The 12,424-nt window shown below is 23.9% G+C and overlaps 2 protein-coding genes across 2 annotated transcripts in view; one reads left to right on the forward strand and one right to left on the reverse strand.

Moving 5' to 3' along the window:
- Window positions 1-12,424, reverse strand: part of LOC109608367 (uncharacterized) — a 315,358-nt gene that overhangs the window by 8,003 nt on the left and 294,931 nt on the right. The window lies entirely within an intron of this gene.
- The window catches only part of LOC109608374 (agrin-like), a 327,266-nt gene continuing 324,287 nt past the window's right edge, over window positions 9,446-12,424 (forward strand). The window contains exon 1 of the mRNA XM_049962316.1: window positions 9,446-9,918. The gene's annotated coding sequence lies outside the window, so the exon portion shown is untranslated. The remainder of the gene's footprint in view (window positions 9,919-12,424) is intronic.

Raw genomic sequence — 12,424 nt, forward strand, 5'->3', positions numbered from 1 at the left:
TCATTTTAAATACAATTTTATTAAACTAATTTTTCTCATCAATCTGTCGTTAATATATTAATGAACTCCTACAAAAAATACTCACTGAATTTGAAACAATAAAAAGAAATACATTGCAGCAAATCCCTTCATTAAAAATATATATTTAATTTAACCTTAATTTTTATGTCGGTTATTTCGTCGTTAATCTCCTTAAGTCAACCTCTTATTCTGGATTTGTAACTTGCAGAGGATTGATTGATTCCAACCTTTTTCTCCCTTTTGAAGAGATATATTTATGAACTCTTGAAGATCCAATTTGAGTAAATAATATATATAGATATATAGAAATACACTTTTTTATTATTATTTTGTAACGTAATATAATAGAAGTTAATTTTCCTGTCATTTTCTCCTTATATTCTCTACAGTCATAGTATGGGACAGTTTCCATTTTGCGGATTTAGAACTGACAGGAAATTGATTAGCTTCCAATCTATATTTGTCTTTTTATAAACATGTATTTATGTACTCTTTAAGGTACACACAAATCCGTATTTAAATAACAAATAGTAATTGTTCTTATTTGTATTTTATAATGCACACATTTATTTCACTAATGGTGCTTGTATTATTGATAAATTTCAATTTTGTTCTCAATTGTTACCTTCGGTGTCAAATTTTGAGACAATTTTACGAATTCATTACTTGTAACTAATATTTAAAATGTCTTTGACTTGTTGAGATAAATATTTATTAAAAATTGCTTTTATGGTGGTGTATTTTATGTTTCATGTCACTTTTTCAGTTATTAATCTTCTAAAATCAACTTTTCAATCAGCTTTCAGCTTTCAGCGATTTGTAACTTGCAGTGCATTGATTGATTCCAACTTTTTTCGCTCTTTTGAAGAGATATTTACGAACTCTTTAAGACCTACATTGACCTCAAATTCAAATAATAAACAGAAATACTGTTTCTTATTATTTTTTCCTGTATTTAATTTTCTTGTCATTTTTCTCTTTTTCCTTCTATAGTTCCAGTATAGGACAGTTTTCATTTTATGGACTTATAATTGGCAAGAAATTAATTAACTTCCAGTCTATATTTGTATTTTTATAAACAGGTATTTGTGTATTCTCCAAAGTACACATAAATCCTGAATTGAAATAACAAATAGTAATTGTTGTTAGATGTATTGTGTAACGTATACATTTATTTCACTTATGGTACTTAAATTATTAGTAAATTATAATTTTGTTGTCACCTTTATCGTCATCAATCTTTTGTCATATTACAAAGATGTACTTTTACGAATTTATAACTATTATAAATTAATTAATATTTACTTAAAATGTCTTTGACTTTTTGAAGTTATAAATAGAAGTAATGTTTTTATATATAATTTATCTTAATATTAAGAGTATGTTCCGTGGTGGTACATTATATTGATAAAGTCTAAGTTTGACGTCACTTTTTCAGTTATTAATCTTCTAAAGTCAACTTCTCATTGAGTTTACTTTTGTTGATTATAAACCCTTCAGAAACGCTGTTTCTTATTATTATTTTCCTGCGTAGTATAAATAATAGTATTTAATTTTCTTGTCATTTTTCTCTTTGTTCCTCTATAGTCACAGTATAGGACAATTTTCATTTTATGGATTTATAACTGGCAGGAAATTGATTAGCTTCCAATCTATATTTGTATTTTTATAAACATGTATTTATGTAGCCCTCAAGGTACACATAAAATCTGAATTGAAATAACAAATAGTAATTGTTTTTATATGTATTTTATAACCGTATACATTTATTTCACTTGTGGTACTTATTGATAAATTCTAATTTTATTCTCATAAATTTATTGATATTATTATTTTAATACAGTTTTACGAATTTATACTTTGCAATTATTAGCAATTTTGGGCTTTATAATTTGCAATTTATTAATTCTCACTTTTGAAAAAATGTATGTTGAACCACATTGGGGCTAAATTGAAACAATAAATAGAAATAACGTTTTTTTTATTATTTTGCTATATACTATAACTGTATTTAATTTTCTTGTCATTTTTCTCCTTATACCTTTGTAGTCACAGTAGAAACAATATTTTTATGGATTTCCTATTAGCAGGAAACTGATTGATTAGCCTCCAATCTATATTTGTCTTTTTATAAACATATATTTATGTACTCTCTAAAGTACACATAAAACCCGAGTTGAAATAACAAATAGTAATTGTTTTTATTTGTATTTTGTAACGTATATATTTATTTAACGTGTAGTACTTATTGATAAATTCTAATTTTATTCTCATCAATTTATTAATATTATTATTTTAATATAGTTTTACGAATTTATATTTTGCAATTAACATTTATTTAAAATGTATGTTGAAATAATAAATAGAGGTAATGGTTTGTATGTATTGTAACATATTTGCTTATAAAAAATTATAGTTTATGGTGGATTATTTTATTGTCTATTTTATTTTATTATCTAAAAACTGAAAAAGTCACATTTTCATAGAGTTTTTCCAATTTATAACCTGCACAACATTTATTTTATAACAAGAGTATTGTTGCTGTTATTTTTCTCCTTATTCTTTTATAGTCATATTATGTATACGTTTTCATTTTGCAGATTTATACCCAGCAGGAAACAGACTAGCTTCTAACCTATATTTGTCTTTTGATAAACATGTATTTATCTAATTTTCAAACTATACATAAAACCCGAATTGAAGTAACAAATAGTAATTGTTTTATTTGTATTTGTATAAGGTTTATTTATGGTACGGATATTGATAAATTTTAATTTTGTTGTTACCTTTATTGTCATCAACCTTCTGTCATCTTACAAAATCAGATTTTGATATACTTTTAAGAAATTTAGATTTAGTAATTAATATTTATTCAAAGTCTTTGATTTGTTGAAAGAAAATGTTAAGAAATATTTATTAAAAGTATTGCCATGCCAATTTTCAATTATTACTCTTATAAAGACAGCTTTTATTTTAAGGATTTTTATTTATGAATTTGTTCTCATTTAAACAACTAATATTGTTATTTTTTGTTATCATACCCCATTAGTCATAATATGACACAGTTTATATTTTACGGATTTATAAATGACAGGAAATTTAACTTATTTCTCATTTTATTCGACCTTCTGCCATCTTTCTAAGTCAGTTTTGGTTTGTAGTTAATTGGACAACTTACAACCATTATTGTTTCCCCTTCGAACTTTTCCAAGTCACACATTGAGTCCAAGTTGAAATATTAATTAAAAAAAATGTTTTTTATTTCTATAATGTGCTGCCTTATTTAAAATCCATTTCAAATATCACAATAGTTCAGCTGATCACATCAATTTTCTTGTCACCGTTCTCCACATCCCTCTATAGTCACATGCTGGGACAGTTATCGTTTTAGGGATTGGGCAGGAAACTGATTGGCTTCCAACCTTCATTTTTCCTCTTTAAAAATATGTATTTATGTACCCTTCAAGGCACAATAACATGTAATAGTTGTGTCTTTCAGTTGCAGTACTCATTTTTTCCTCGTCATTCCTCTAATCACTTCAAAAACATGTATTTATGGACCCTCCATTAAATTGTAATGATAAATTATTGATAAACTTTAATTGCCTTGTTCTTTAAAAATATGTGTTTACTGACTAATAAACAGTAATGGTGCATTTTGCAACGTACACCTTTATTTGTAATGTGTTTCAGTTGTGGTAGTTATTTGACTGAATCAATAAATTTTCGCAATGATTGGTTGCAGTTGCTTCTGTTGTGCGTCGTAAATAATGCATCTTAGCTAGTAACAGTTTTAAAGTAAAAACAGAACGAGAGGCATAAATTGTGTTAACTGTGGCTCTTATATCATTTTCAGAATATTAGAAGTAGACACTAAGTATACGTTTTAGCAGTGGGCATAACTTTTATGTATGTTACAAACTAAACGATAATTGTCTCACAAAAGTGTATTGTTTAATAAGATTTCGTCGACGTGAATTAGCGCCAAAGTTAAAAGATAACGGGAAAATTTCGGTTAAATCGTCTACGAGTAATTCAGATGTATTTCTGGGGAGTTAATTAAGAATATTGCGAAATAAATTAAAAGGTTCTTTAATCCGACGGCGATTTCAAAGCGCCATAAAATTGTCGTTATTGAAAATGATAATTTTCAGAAACGTAACACTCCGTAAACGTCGAAACATACTTTAATTAACCGACTTGTCTGTGACGGATTAATCGGCGACGAGATAACGTCACCGCCATTAATTACCGAAAACTTTTCACTTCATTCTTGTTCCTACAATTCACTGTTTGTGTGTTTGACACATTTAGCTTTGGCGTTGGGCAAAGTAAATGCCAGGCAAAAAAGCAAACGTATTCAACAATGCGTTTTCTGTTAATAAACACAAAATGTCTTTGTGTTTCTTATGTGCAGTACATATCCTTTATAGGTTTGGACTTGGGTAAATAATAACTGCACCCATGTTTGTCTGTTAAGCCGTGAGAATTTCGCAGCACTCGAAAATAATGTCGAACGATATCAGTCACCCAAAAGGCTACCGTTTCAATTATCGTGATTGTTTACGAAGCTCGTTCACGTCTTTTAAATACGTCGGCCTCTCTTTTTTCCTATGTATGGATGTGGCCCCGTTCCGCACTGACAATGACAAATAGATCATAGAAAAACGTGCGTGAACTGTTTAAGTCCGTGGAATTATCAAAGCGTATGTGTTACGCTGATATTGGATGAGCGATGCATGGACACCAACAAGTGGAGGAGTATGCACCGAGTTGAGCAAGGAGATTTGTGTGTTTAATTCGTTTAAAAAATTTTATATGCACAAAGGTTGGGACATCGTTGTGGATTTTTCTATAAAAACGTCTTTTTATCGTTCCCGTTTCAAAATAATGAAAGCATCGGTTCCCAACGGCCGATTGTCATAACCGTGTGTGGATGAATTAGGTAATGGTATGTAAGTTGGGAAAATGTGTGTAGGTTTGACGCCGGACCATAAAAACCCTTTCATGAATACCAAAACGTAGAGGTGCGATGTTTAAAATCTGTATATGGAAATATAACACAAGAATATGTTGTGGATATATAAATTTAATTGATAAAAATAAAATACAATACAATTTCTTTATTATACTATAAAAAAGCGATAAATATTATTTTTTTTTTTTGGTATTGAGAAAGCGTACCCACTTAGAGGTCTATAAAAATATTCTTTTATGTAAGCATTTACATATCGATGTACCGGGCAAGTACCATTAATTTTTACTGATAAATATCTGCATTGTAGCACTAGAGAGATTTAGTGCAGTAATAACAATTTAAAGAAGAACCAGATTATCTTCGACAATAAGATGAAAACAAGTATTTAATTTTATCCCGTTAAATTGCCTATCTAAATGGCAAATTTTATGGTGATTTTTATGGTTTAGAAACAATCGATCGTTAAATATGTATAAATGGAAAACATAAACATCACATGCATACGGCAGTTGTGATATTTGGTCTTTATGCTTCCCTTTAAATACTCTGCAATGGAGCAGCGACGCTGTCATAACATAACAAGAAATTATTAATGAATGTTTTGGATGATCAGTTTGAACAATTGGAACATATACTTAAATAATTTATATTTTTAGTTCATTTATTTGAATAAATCTATATTACATGAAAACTTTTTAAACTTTTTCTAAGTAAGTCATTTATTTTTTTCAACATTGTATTTAAAATATTTTTGGGGTTTAAAATAGTCTATTCAAGTGATACAATTTATGTAAATTTGCTTTATTTATTTGTTTAAAAATTGAGTAATCAATTCTGACGATTTTGGTTTGAAGATGGACAACGTCAACGCCGTCCTGAAATTTGTACCAGAAATTAAACAATATATCGTGGACAATCTTTGTTCAACATATTTGAAAGTAAGCTAGACATAAACTATTAGATAGTAGCTTCATCAAGTGAATTTCTTCGGAAAGTTGGACAAATGAATTCCACATAAATACCTCATGACAACTTAAGACTTTATGTCGCTTTGGAGACTCAAAGGAAGCTTCAAAATATTAAACATGAAGCTCTATCTCATCTATCATATTGTTTAGATATTTCCCCATTAGACTATTATTTATTTTTGTCTTAATTTTCATTTTTTAACTATGTTTTTAAAAATATATTTCTTTTTCCATATTATTATTGTACAATGATGTTTTAGAAATTTACAGATTTTTTCATGGCATAGATTTGGAAAAAATTGTCTATATTTATTATTTAATAGAATATAAATTATTAGAAACGTAGAAACATAAATTACCTATGTTGAAATTGTTACATGTTGAAATTTACTAAACAATGCATAACCTATTGTTAATAATATTCCTGTAGTCATTTTCAGTTTTACAGCTAACAATTTTAGAGTTCTGTTTTAAACATTTAATAGTTTTAAATAAGTTTTATTATTTTCAGAAGCTTACGTTCCTTCAGTTTCATATCATTACAAGCAATAATAAATAATTTATTATTTTATTAATGCTGGTAATGTTTTCAATATTGGTGTTTATTAATATTGCATGTTTTATTAAATAATGGTTTTAAACCGGTTGTGTTTTATCCATATAATTAATATAATATAATAAATTGACAATTAACAGTCTATAAAGTGTGATAAAATATCTAAAAGTTGTAATAATATGTAAAATATTTGGTTCCAATATTTAAAATGATGGGTAATTAAATTTAATTACATTACGTTATAGCTGCTTCAAATTGCTTTTATCAGTGTTATACGTTTATTAATTTCGTAATTAACGACGTGTGTTGTTTTTATAATATACAAAAAAAATATTTTTATACCACATTTTACGTACAAATCAAATACCAATAGAAAAATCAAAGACACAACACAATAAGAAACAGACGCATAGTTAGAATGATTAGAAGTCATAAAAATACCTTAACCAGAACAGAACTAGTGGTAAAGTGTGCGTGTGTCACGTTTCCATTTGGAAATCAAGAAATTGATAATCAAAATTGACTGTGAGTAATAATGTGTTGAGATTGTTTGTGTGTTTTATGCAGATTTTCGATTTGAGCCGCCTGATATCGTTTATTGTTACATATAACACATTATTAATTATTTTTGCTCATTAAAAAAATAAAAAATTGTTACATAAATTACAAAGTCATGTAATATTTATGTATTTCTTCAAAATTCATAAATTATCCAAAAAAATAAATATTAAAATAAATTATTTTCTTACATTTATAAAATTTAAAATATTAAATTTAGAAATAAACAAATTTAAAAAAATAAGTTTAATTTTAATTTATAAATTTCAAATTATCAGACTCAAAAAATTAAAAATAACCATTATTATTATTAAAATTAATAAAGTTGAAACTATTTTAAATCAGATTAATCAAATTTAATAGAATTAAATTAAAAAAAAATAAAATCTCTAAAAAATTTAACGTTACAAAGTTTTTAGTTAAAAATAATAAATAATAAATTTAAAAAGTTTAAAATTACAAAATTTAAAGTCAAAAAATTAATATTTAAAAATTAAATTTAAAAAAATGAACAATTAAAATTAATAAAATTAAAATTATTATTTTAAATCAATGATATTTAAAACATTAAGTATAAAAAATAATAAATTTAAAAAAGGTTAAATTACTCTCTTAAAAAAGTATCAAACTCAATAAAATCTAAAATATAAACTTAAAATTATTATTTTAAATTATTAATGCTTACAAAATAAAGAATTTAATTGATTATTTTTAATTTAGAGTAGATAATGTAAAATATAAATTATAATTAAAATTAAACTTATTTTTTTAATTCAATTTAATAAACAAAAAATCTTAAATTTTTAAAATTTAAAATATTAAGCTTAAAAATTATAATTAACCAATTATTTAAAAAAAATAATGAAAAATTTAGAATATTGGGTTTAAAAAATTAACAACTAAATAAGTACATTTAAAAATGTTCATTGTCGTTAATAAAATTAAAAAAAGACTTTTTAAAATTAAATTAAAAAAATAAATAAATAATCCAGATTTATATAATTTAAAAAATCAGGATTAACAAATTAAATTAAAAAAAGAGAAGAAAGAAGATATTTGTGATTTAAGTCAATAAAATTAAAAAAAAACATCAAGTTGAAGAAAATGATAAAATTTGTAATGTAAATTTATGTCATTTTAAAAATTAATTAATTAAATAAATTAATCAGGGAAACTTCAACAAAGTAAAATAAGCAAATTAAATAAAAAAAAAATAATAAAATTTCTAAATGAAATTGATAAAATTTCAAATATTAACTTTAAAAAATTTTGGCGGTTTTTTTTTGATAAGTAAAAAGAATCTGTTTTTACCATTTGCCAAAAGAATATTAAATAAATTATTATTACACTTTTTTCAAATCTAGTAAAAATCAGTTTTTGTCTCAATTAATGAATCAACAATAATAAATAAATATACGGTATTTATGAATATTTTGTGTTGTTTCAAAATTTAAATTGACAAAATAAACAAATATAAGTTAAAAATAAAATTGTAGAGAGCAACAAACTTAACACAACTATTGAACATGTAAAATAATTAGATCTAGTATTAGGAATGCATAAAAATGATATTTTGTGAAGTACAGCAAAGCTTCAAGATTATATAAACTTTATATATTTAAAAATCAACTATTTTAATTGCAATAATTCCAGATAAATTTTTATTAAAGTGGTAAAAAGTCAATATTTATTTGTTTTAAATTGTTAAATCTCACATTTATCGTCAAAAATAGATTTATGTATATTTAAATAAATTAAATAAAAAGTTTATTAACAGCGCAAAATTGTTTTAAACAATTTCTCTTATTTTACATTTAATAATTTATGTTTTTTATTTATGTGATATAAAAATATTTAAATTGTTTAAATTAATATATAAATAAATATAAAATTTTACATGATTCGAACAATTTCTGTATTTAATTAAACGTGGAAATAAATAATTAGTTTAATTAAAATTTTTTCTAAAGTATTTTTCGAAAATACTTACATTTGTGGGTTCCTATTAATTAATGGAAGCTAAAAGTTAAGCATTAATTCGAAAGTACTAAATTCCAGCGGCAGCTTCGGACTAATCCGGTAGGAAAATAGTCGACCAGTTTATTTATTTATTTATAAATGCACAACATAAACATTTACTGGTTAATTAATGTTTAATTTGAAGTGGGCAGTGTACGGTGGACCAATCACAATCTGATCCTATCCTGAAATGAGTACTAGCCTATACGTATACTCGGCGGCTAAGGAGCGGTACTCGGCGATACGGACTCAGTCATGTTTTGTCTTTGCCGTCGACTTCTTCAATCCTCTCGTATAACGCGCTTGTTAAGATAGGGAGTTCCCACGTGCTTTCGACGTCATGTATCGCCGGTCGGTGATTTCGATTCTGGTCATCTGTGCATTACTGACACTGACACGGTGCCGCAATCAGAAAAAGCGACAGATACACCCCAATGTGTACCTACCCCGTTGCAAATTCGACGAGGGCCTGATCAAAAACGATGCCAGGCTCTACGAAAAGATACAGGACTCGCGTTTCTGTTTCACCGGGAAAGTGACCAACGACATAGTCGTCACAAACAAAACGGTGCGTTTTAGTGTTGTTGTTAGGAGGTTTTTTAAACAGCCGGACGGCTTCAGGAAGGATACGGTGACTGTGTCGAGGTATTTGCACAAAGATGAAGGCGTTAAGTGCAGGCAGATTATACGGCCCAAATTTACCGCCATATTTATCGGGGACAAGCCGGAAAATAGTGAGAATGTGGATATCGAACTCAACATTGTGCCATTGCCAGTTACACTCACCAACCTGGATAGAGTCAGTTATGCCTCTAAAGGTACGGCGGATGACAATTTTATAAAAATAAGATTAAGAGAAAGCCACTTCTGATAAATAGAGTAACTTTCGCGGTACTCTGTTTATTTGTATTATAATTGAAAGTTTATTATAAATAATATATATGTTGTGCATAGTGCCATTTTCTAAATATTTTTTATATTTTTATATTTCATTTTTTTTTCAATTAACGTATTTAAAAAATCTGAGTATAAGTAAGAAAAACATCTCAATATAAAATTATATATTTGATCATGTATCATTTAAAATAAAGCTTAATAATATTAATATATAATGAAAATGTTTAAATTTAAAATGAAAATGAGATGAGAGATTTGAGCACATTTTTTCTATAACTTAAAAAAATTAATACAAAATAAGAATATATAGTTATTGTCAAAAATTAGTAAAACATGTTCAGGTAAATCAGAAATCATTAAAAAAATGATTTTTTAATTATTTCTTATTGATATAATTTCATATCTTATACCCACAAAAATATGATGAAATTTTTGACAATATTACAAATTATAAAAATACAGACAAAAATTATTAATTTTTAAGTTAAATATTAAAACTACTTTTAAATTATATTTTTTGTAGTAAAATTTGTTGGTCTAATCAAGATAAATAATTTATTATATTTTTTATATACATAAAAAGCGGACAAAAATAATTTTTACCATTAAAATTGAATTATTAATTTTTTCCATTGAAATCTAGACTCTACTAGTTAAAATATTAGTAGTACTTGAAAATTACGAAAGTATCAGAAAAATAGTTTATTTAATTTGAAGATTCTTGATATTGTATTAAAATAGATATACATCTATTTGATAAAAAATTTACTTTAATAAATTTTTAAATTTTTGATCTTAATTTTAAGATAAAATATAATTCTTATAAAACAAAAAAAATCTAATCTATAACAAACAAAAATCTACTTACCAAAATATTAATTAATTGTAAGAGATTTTTAAATATTTAAATAGAATATTTTTCATTTCAACTTCTAAATGTATAATTTACATAAATAAATAATAAATTATTCATATTTTAATATGTAGTTTTATTTTCTTAATTTTAAAATTGTAATTCATTTTTTTTGTTATGTTTAAAATAATATAATATAGAAAACAATAGTTAATATCAATTAATTATTAGAGAAAGATTGACAAAAATATTTTTTAATCGAAATCATTAATATAAAGATAAATTACATTGATTTGAGAAAATATTTATAATTAATTATTTTCATTTAAATATTAATAAAATATTATAAAAATAAAAGTAGAAAATAATTCCTGAAAAATATAAATAAATCAAATGAATTAAAGTTTTTGAGATATATTTAAAATAATTCAGAATATTAATAAAATTATTAAATTTCAAAGTATTAAAACTATTTTCAAATTATTTTCTTACAAAAATATGTTCCTAATATTAATTTTAAATGTGAATAAATTAAAATTTAAAATTATTTTTTTTTTCATCAAAACCATTAAATAAATCTACTATTAAAATTAATTAATTATAACAATTTTTTAAATTTTTGAAAAGAATATTGTGGAAAACCTTCTTAATATAATTAAGAGAAATAATCAAAATCAAAATTTCAAATAATTAAATAAAACTATTATATAATTACTTTTAATAATTAAAAAATAATTTAATTCTTTAATCTGTAATAAAGTTAAGAAAAATTTTTTTTCTGATAGAATTATTTATTAAAATATTTAATAATTAAATTTAAAAGAAAATTTTATATAAAAATAAGTCAAATTGGAAGCAATTTATTATTTGAAGTATAATTTAATGTAATTTAAAATATGGATAAAAATAAATATTTTTGAAACATTTTTTATAATATGAATTTATAATAGAAAATGTAAAAAAATAATATTTTATATCAAAATTTTATATTGACTGTAAAAAATGAGAATAATTATTAAAAAGGACAAAAAATGTTTATTTAATTTGAAGATAACCAAATTCAGAATTTCAAATAAGTAAGTAATTTTTTATTCAAATCTAATTTATTTTGAATATTTAATAAAATAATTTAATACTTTAATCTGTAACAAATAAAGAAATTTTCTTGTCAAATAGAATTATTATTTAAATGAGTAATAATTTTAAACATTATTTTATATAAAAATAAGTCAAATTGGATATAAGTTAATACATATAAGTGTATTTATATAATATTAATTCAAGATAAATATTTTTGAAAATATTATAATATTATATGTAATATGTAGAAAATTACAAACAATATTTTATATAAAAATTATAATAATAATTATTTTTATATTAACTGGAAAAAATATAGAAAATTAGTTTTGTCGTTGAAATCTAGACACAACTAGTTTTAAAAAGTTAAAGTACTTGAAAATTACAAAAGAATCATAAAAATACTTTATTAATTTGAAGATAACAATTAATTCTTGACTCTATATTAAAATAAATATAAATATATTTGACACAAATTAATTATGACGCATATC

The sequence above is a fragment of the Aethina tumida genome, chromosome 1 (genome assembly GCF_024364675.1).
Source record: "Aethina tumida isolate Nest 87 chromosome 1, icAetTumi1.1, whole genome shotgun sequence".
Classification (NCBI taxonomy): Eukaryota; Metazoa; Arthropoda; class Insecta; order Coleoptera; family Nitidulidae; genus Aethina; species Aethina tumida.